This window comes from Sinocyclocheilus grahami, unplaced genomic scaffold (genome assembly GCF_001515645.1).
Source record: "Sinocyclocheilus grahami isolate Dianchi unplaced genomic scaffold, SAMN03320097.WGS_v1.1 scaffold1028.1, whole genome shotgun sequence".
Taxonomy (NCBI): Eukaryota; Metazoa; Chordata; class Actinopteri; order Cypriniformes; family Cyprinidae; genus Sinocyclocheilus; species Sinocyclocheilus grahami.
In genome coordinates, this window is record NW_015506207.1 from 63,160 (window position 1) to 71,819 (window position 8,660).

The following is an 8,660-nucleotide window of genomic DNA, read 5'->3' on the forward strand; positions in this document are numbered from 1 at the left end:
ATTGCTGTTTCCCCGAACAGTTCAACAAACAAGACGTTAGTAACTTTCATTTGACACATTTTTTTGATGACATTGGTTTATGCTAGTTTTACCATAGCATCAGTCACTATAATAACTCTTGCTGTTTGCAGACTGTGTCCCACAGCAAGTTTTTGTAAAGACACCACATACTGTACTACTAGAGCGCCATCTAGTGTCACAACTAATTCACCTTTCTAAGAATACAAATGTTTAAGGTGAAAGTTTAGGTTCGTGCATCAGTGGTGAAATCACATTTAAAGGCAGAGTGACTGATTTCTGGTAGCCAATGTTGATATTTGAAATCACCAAAACAACACGCCCCTACACCAAAAGGGTCTCGCCCCTATTCTGATAGCTCCGCCCCACATATACGTACGCAACCCAGGCAACGATTAGTTCTGTGAAACAAAGCAAAACAAATGTTACACCGTGTCTACGGACCTGAGCGGCGCGGCGCAACAAATCCCCGACAGAAAACTGCTGCCGGGTTCTATTTATGACGTGCTGACACACATTTCAAATGGTTTTCAACGGTCGTTTGATCGCGTCCAGTGTAGGCAGACTTTAGCAAACTCACACATTCAAGCTGTTATGAGAACCACATCTGATTTAATACTCCTGTTAAAATATCTAATTTTTGCACTTTTCAAGAAATACAGACAAGTATTTCAAAACAAATATATGAATACTATAAAAACACCACAAAAACAGCCATTGTTTAATCGTAATGCATGATTTCTCCTGACAAACATCACAAAAAGTATTGTCCCAATCTTAGCACCATTCAAAGTAACAACATTGGGATGAAATAAATACTCTCAGGTAACTTTTCAGCTTGATCAATATATTAATACATTTGCATGCTGATTAATTCAGATTGGTGGGTGACCATAGGAGGTAAATTTGTTAAAAAAGCTGATAAAAAAGTCCAGTAACAAAACCTCATTACCTGAATGTTGTTTGATTGACAGCTGCCTTCAAATGTTCTTTTGCATATTTGCATGCATGCTCTGAGTATTTACTTTTATTGATGCTGACTGCTGATATCTTGGTATCATGACAGAACTATTTCTCTCTCGTCCTCCACCTTATTATCACTGGCCCTTTTAATGAAAGTGTCAAAGTAATAATGATGTTACATCGATGTCTCACTAGAAGTCATCAATTAAGTGTTAAAAGACACAGCTGATCACTCAGAAAGACCTGTGAGGCAACTGTCCCAGTACTTCTGCTCAGATCGAGAGATGAACTCTAGAAGTGCTGATCTTCTTTGCTGGCAAAACATCTACATGTTGAATCACCCAATAATAACATGTGACATTCTGTAGTTTTATCTCATATTCATCTTTTAATCATATTTACAGATTGCTTGACTCAACAACAAACAGAGCAATTTTGTCTTTACCGTTCCAATACTTATGGAGGGCACTGTACGTGCAGGTGCATCTCAATAAATTAGAATGTCGTGGAAAAGTTCATTTATTTCAGTAATTCAACTCAAATTGTGAACCTCGTGTATTAAATCAATTCAATGCACACAGCCTGAAGTAGTTGTACAGTGAGTGGATTAAAAAAGTGATTCTAAACTTTTGAGTGTGATCATTTTGATGAAATTGTTTATGTGTCAAACTTTGTCATACAACGATCCATCTGTGTAGCACCTCTTCAACTTGAACACACCTAATATGTATGTGTATATACATATATATATATATATGTATGTATGCATATTTTTCATTGCTTAGACCTTTCTCTGTAGATCCACCTTCTCACACGCCATGATTGGTCGATTATGTACAATGCCTGCATGCTATTGGTCAAACTACTTTTCGATCATTACCTTCAGAAATTATGAAAACAGGAAAACAAAGCCAAGACCAGCGGCAGTATTCACAAAACATCTTCAGGTTAAAAGTAGCTCATAACTCACCGATTTAGGAGAAAATATTAAAAATAATGGGAGTGTCAGTCCTAAATTTAGGACTCCTACATTTTTGCTCTAAGAGTCTTTCACAAAGTGTTTTAGCTCTAAAACTAGCTCCTACATCTGTGAAAGGTTAGGAGCAGTGAAGAGGAGTCCTAAGTCATTATAAGACCAAATCACAAACTATCCTAAAATAGCTGTTGCTGGCAATCAGCCTCTGAACCTAACATCTTAGAAACATTTGATGATAATGAGCTTTTAAAAAGGTATCACCTTTGGTTTTGGTGGTTATCCCAACTCCAGATTTTCCTTTGATTATATCCTTGTTCTCATTAACCAGTTGGGCAAGAAGTAACAGATGTGTCCAGTTTTGTTGTTGTTGTTTTTAGATTTGCATGTATTATCAGTCTAATCATTTGCATGATTATTCTACTCTGTTAATTAAAAGACTGTTAATATGCATATACACTAATTGTTTTGAGAAGCACAAGCCTCATAAACCTCACTCCCCTGATCTCAAGAGGTGCACTAGAGGCTGCAGTCTTTAGCATCCTTGTTAGCTTGGTTAGCATGCTGGCAACCTGGGTTCGAGTCCCACTTAGAGCTAGCTGGCCCTGTGATGGCCAAAGAGCCGTCTCTGTGCTCTCAGTTTGCCCTGTGATGGCCAAAGATCCGGCTCTGTACTCTGTTTGCCCTGTGACGGCCAAAGAGCCGTCTCTGTACTCTCAGTTTGCCCTGTGACGGTCAAAGAGCCGTCTCTGTACTCTCAGTTTGCCCTGTGACGGCTAAAGAGCCGTCTCTGTACTCTCAGTTTGCCCTGTGACGGCCAAAGAGTCGTCTCTGTACTCTCAGTTTGCCCTGTGACGGCCAAAGAGCCGACTCTGTACTCTGTGTGCCCTGTGACGGCCAAAGAGCCGACTCTCTGTACTCTCAGTTTGCCCTGTGACGGCCAAAGAGTCGTCTCTGTACTCTCAGTTTACCCTGTGATGGTCAAAGAGCCGGCTCTGTACTCTCAGTTTGCCCTGTGATGGCCAAAGAGTCGTCTCTGTACTCTGTTTGCCCTGTGACGGCCAAAGAGCCGTCTCTGTACTCTCAGTTTGCCTTGTGACGGCCAATGAGCCGTCTTTGTACTCTCAGTTTGCCCTGTGATGGCCAAAGAGTTATATTTTTAGAAAGACAACAGCATTTATATAGGCTCAACTTTAAACTTTTTTACAACTTTAAAGCACTTTTTTACATTGACTGATGCAAAGCTAAGGAAAGGCACATATTGTCAGTCAAGATGGCGCTGATGATGGCTGCCTCCGTGGCGTGCTTCGCAGTTGTTTTTATGTTTTTGCTAATTTGTCCTGTCTTTAGTTATATCCCTGCAATCAGTTTCACCAGAGACTAATTGCTGGACATTCAGCACTACACATCACCCGAAATTTCACAGGTTTTCGACTTTTCGCCGTTGCATAGCATCCATCTGGCTAACCTCCGCTCTCTACCCAACAAAACGGACAAATTCCTTCTGCTCTCCCGGACAAATAAGGATTTCTCACACTATGCTGCTCTGTGTTTCACGGAAACCTGGTTGAATGACGCCATTCCGGACAGCGCGTTAACCCTTTAGGCGCCAGGAATTTTTGGAAAAATGCTGGATTTTGACATTAAGCCCTTTCAAGCCACAAGCTTTTGAAATCTTGAAGATAGAGAGCTACTGTAAATTAGAAAAATGTTGGGCATGACCGAAAGTTTATGTGGGGTGTAAATATAATCGTCTAATTTGCATATTGTGACGTCATCAGAGGGTGGCCATCTTGAATTAATGATCAGGAAAAGAGGAAATCAACAGTAAAACAGGAGAAAGTAGTAAATTACTACTATATTACTGTGCCATAGTAAAATGCATGTGCCTATTTTTTGACCAGTTGTCCAGCTATCTGCCCAATCAGGTATCTAGGTGACACAGTTTATAGTTCCTAAGAGTATGGCACCTCTCATTGCATGGCACAGCGCACAGACCTACCCCACACTGACTGCACCGTGTACCGCGGCCACTCCCACCTCTTTGGGGCACTGGATCCAGAGCGCTCTGACTGGATCCAAAGAGCTAGTACTACTTCCAGCCCTATTTCTCCTACCCCTGCTGCCTCTACCTCTAACAACAGCTCTCCTATGGACACTACGACGAAAGGGCCAAAATTATCACTTGTTTGTGCTTCGTGAACACTCGCGCCTTGCACGGCGGCACCATTGCACTGCAAAGATGTACTGGGAGAAGCGCGATCATTAGATGACCGATCGTCATTTCCAAAAGGCAAATATTCCCCTTCAGAGTCAGAATTTGCAACACATCCTCACGTTACAACTTTTTATTAGCCATTTGGCGATTTACTCGCATGCTATGAACTGAACTGCTTCCACATCAATGACACGATAGCTCACTTGCTCTGCTCTTTCCTCAAACACTTTGAATAGGAACATGATGTCATTTTGGTCTAGAATCGATGTACTACATGTACATCTAGTGGTAGGCAATACAAATTAGATATTACACCATATTAGGAACTACAGTTTATTTTATTAAGTATGACATCTTGTCGCAATTTTGCGACTTTGGCGCTTAGAGAGTTAAGTCTGCCGGGCTTTCAGCTGTTCAGAGCGGACCGTGACGCAGAATCAACAGGGAAATCACGAGGCAGTGGAGCATACTTTTACATCAACGAAAGGTTGTGTACAGATGTAACTGTGTTAAAGAAGATATGTTGTCCCGATCTAGAAGCGCTTTTCATTAACTGTAAACCATTCTACTCGCCGCGGGAGTTTCACGCGTTCATTCTCGTGAATGTTTACATTACTCCGCAAGCACACGTGAGCTCTGCTTTACAGAAACTCGCTGATCAGCTCACAGACACAGAACAACAACACCTGGACTCTGTTATAATCATTCTCGGGGACTTTAATAAAGCAAATCTCTCCCGTGAACTGCCAAAATACAGACAGCATGTTACATGTCCCACCAGAGACAGTAATATATTGGATCACTGTTACACAGCAATAAAGAATGCATATCACTCTTTCCTACGGGCAGCTTTGGGGCTCTCTGATCACTGTTTGGTTCATCTTATACCGACCTACAGGCAGAAACTGAAATCAGCTAAACCTATATTAAGGACTGTAAAAATATGGACAAATGAAGCAGAGCAGGATTTACAAGCTTGTTTTGACCTCACTGATTGGAGTGTTTTTGAAGCTGCTGCCACCGATCTGGACGAGCTCACAGAGACTGTAACATCTTATATCAGTTTCTGTGAAGACATGTGCATTCCTACCAGGACTCACCTAACCTACAACAATGACAAACCATGGTTCACTGCAAAACTCAGACAGCTCCCGTCAGGCCAAAGAAGATGCTTGCAGGAATGGGGACAGATTCTTGAATAAACAGGACTACATGGGACTGCATTATGTTCTGCAACATCAGGGGACTTATGTGAGGATCCTGTTCATGGACTTCAGCTCGGCCTTTAACACTATCATCCCAAACCTCCTCCTGCCCAAACTAACTCAGCTCTCCGTGCCCACCTCCGTCTGTCAGTGGATCAACAGCTTCCTGACAGACAGGCAGCAGCTAGTGAGGCTGGGAAAATACACATCCAGCACCCGTACGATCAGCACTGGAGCTCCTCAGGGTTGTGTTCTCTCTCCACTGCTCTTCTCCCTGTACACCAACGACTGCACATCTAAAGACCCCTCTGTCAAGCTCCTGAAGTTTGCAGACGACACCACACTCATCGGCCTCATTCAGGACGGTGACGAGTCTGCTTACAGACAGGAGGTCGAGCAGCTGGCTGTCTGGTGCAGTCGCAACAACCTGGCGCTCAACACGCTAAAAACTGTGGAGATGACCATGGACTTCAGGAGAAACCCCCCTGCTCTCCCCCCACTCGCCATCATGAATAGTTCTGTGACTGCAGTGGAGTCATTCAGGTTCCTGGGCACCACAATCTCTCAGGACCTGAAGTGGGACACTCACATTGACTCCATTGTTAAAAAGGCCCAGCAGAGGTTGTACTTCTTTCGCCAGCTGAGGAAGTTCAACCTGCCACAGGAGCTGCTGAAACAGTTCTACTCCGCCATCATTGAATCCGTCCTCTGCACTTCAATAACTGTCTGGTTCAGCTCAGCTACCAAATCTGACCTCAGAAGACTTCAGAGGGTAGTCCGGACTGCTGAGCGAATCATTGGTATAACCCTCCCTTCTCTCCAAGAACTGTACTCATCCAGAGTGAGCAAAAGGGCTGGCAGAATCACTCTGGACCCCTCACATCCAGCACACTCCCTCTTTGAACTGTTGCCATCTGGTCGACGCTACAGAGCTCTGAGCACCAAAACGGCCAGACACAGGAACAGTTTCTTCCCTCAGGCCATCCATCTCATGAACACTTAACAATAACTGTGTAACACACACTATTTATTCACTCATACACTTATTTATCTAACACTCATACTCAGTCTACATTTCAATTTGCACATAATATACCTGTACATACAACTGTCTATTGTAATATACCTGCACATACAATTGTCGAATTATATATTGTTATTCCTTATTTACGTGTTCTATTTACTTTATTATCTGTTTTTCTTCTGTCACTGTCATTCTGTTGCACTGTAAAAGCTTCTGTCACGAAAACAAATTCCTCGTATGTGAAAACATATCTGGCAATAAAGCTCATTCTGATATTTCTCTTTTAAGATAAAATAAAAGCTCTTTATATACACAGATATTTCACAACATCTGAGCAGCTTACTAAAAACACGGAAACATTCGTGTTGGTGAAGTTAAACATCCATGTCCAGTTCTTACTGATTTATGAAATAATAACAGGCTTTTGTGAGGAGTTTGGCAAATGATAGCATTTTACCTCTGACATGAGAAAAACATTCACATGGGAAAAAAGGTATCATTGAAGTCCCTAAATCCTATCGAGCATAAGATAATATATAGAATAATAGAGTATAAAACAAAAGACAAATTCACAAGAGAACAAAAGTGTTTCCAAACGTAGAGGCAAATCATCTCTATTATATACTTTATTATATAAACACATCATTGATACAATTAAATGGTATAAAAATAAATGAATAAATAAAAATTCACACAAACAATTCATGAACAGAACTGAGACAAAAAAATCCCCTAGACTATATAAACAGCACCTTATGAAATATCACAAACTGGTTACAATTTCAGGCAAGATGATATTACAACCCCATTGTGACTCACATAAAAGTAAAATAAAGCAATGTTTCACTTGTGCAAATTCCAGCAGTACCAGTGTTGCCAGATCGGGTGGATTTCTGTCCCATCGGGTGGATGTGAATTTGATTGCGTGTCAAAACTGATTTGGGTGGGTGGACAAAACTTGTGATAATTTCAGCAGTTTTCAAACTTCTACATTTACCGGCTAATTTGATTCACGAGTGCCATGTTTTTAGTGTGTGAAGGGATCAGATTTTGAACTTGTAGATGTACATTCAAGTGACTGCAATGCCAAAGAGGCATAAAAATAAGTTGCAGCTACAGTAAAGACTGGGCGAGTGACTCGATTCGGAAACTGTGGACTCTTCTGTTTGAAGATAAAGTGCAACACAAAGGTAAGTGCATTATCAACCTTGTTCAGTTTTTGAGCACGAATGACACATTTTTGGCTGTTATGGTGTGTGTGAGAGTGTGAGATGGGTGTATTACTCTCATCCCAAAAGGTTTGTTTGTTACAGTCCTTACCCCAGGTTAGCGTTCTTATTTGCATATTTGAGTTGTCAGTGTCATTGGCTGCGTTTACACTTGGCATTAACATGCGATCACCACGATCCGATAGAGCAGATTGGCTCATCAGTCAATCAGGACACGGCACATTTACACTTGGCAAAATCAACTGACTTCTCTATCTGGATAACCGATCGGATCTCTTTCCCGCACAATATTTAAATAAGTCTGCAGAGAATTGCCCGGGCGGGGTTTTGCGTGATGTCCTCCTGCGAACAGATCCGATCACAATGCGTCCTCGACTACCTCTGGACCAGGAAACGCTGATCGGGTAACATTCTGATCAGAAGTGCGTTTACACTTGTCTTTTCAAAGTGTATGTGGACAACATCCGGATTCAGGTCGCATGTTAATGCCAAGTGTAAACGCAGCCATTGATTGGATGAACACAGCATGTGACTTGTGTGCATAACAGATCTAGCATTGCACATCATCATCTTATGGACATGTTCCAGAGTGGATTTGTAATACTTCTAAAACCGCATTGTTTCTCACTTCACAAGTTGACAATATGTAGTAAAAGGCAGTCAAATACATTTCCAGGTCATAATGGCCGTCTCGGCGAGGTATTTATGTAAACAGTCAGCTAAAGAGGATGTAAACTGATGGGACAAAATAAGGGACATGTTAAGTACATCAGTGCAAATGACAAGAAATGACTGTTTAACTGCTCTTGTTCTGGATCACTGCAGCACCTTTAATAAACCTCTAAATACTAGGGATGGGAAGATTCACAGATTCGCTCAGTGCAGCGGCATAAAAAGTTGATGCGATGCATCGGTTTAAAAAAGTGTGTATCGGATACAAGTTGGCATTTATATCGCGATGCATCTTTTCTAACCTATTTGCATCGATACATTTTTTTATTTATATATAATTACTAATGGATGCTATACT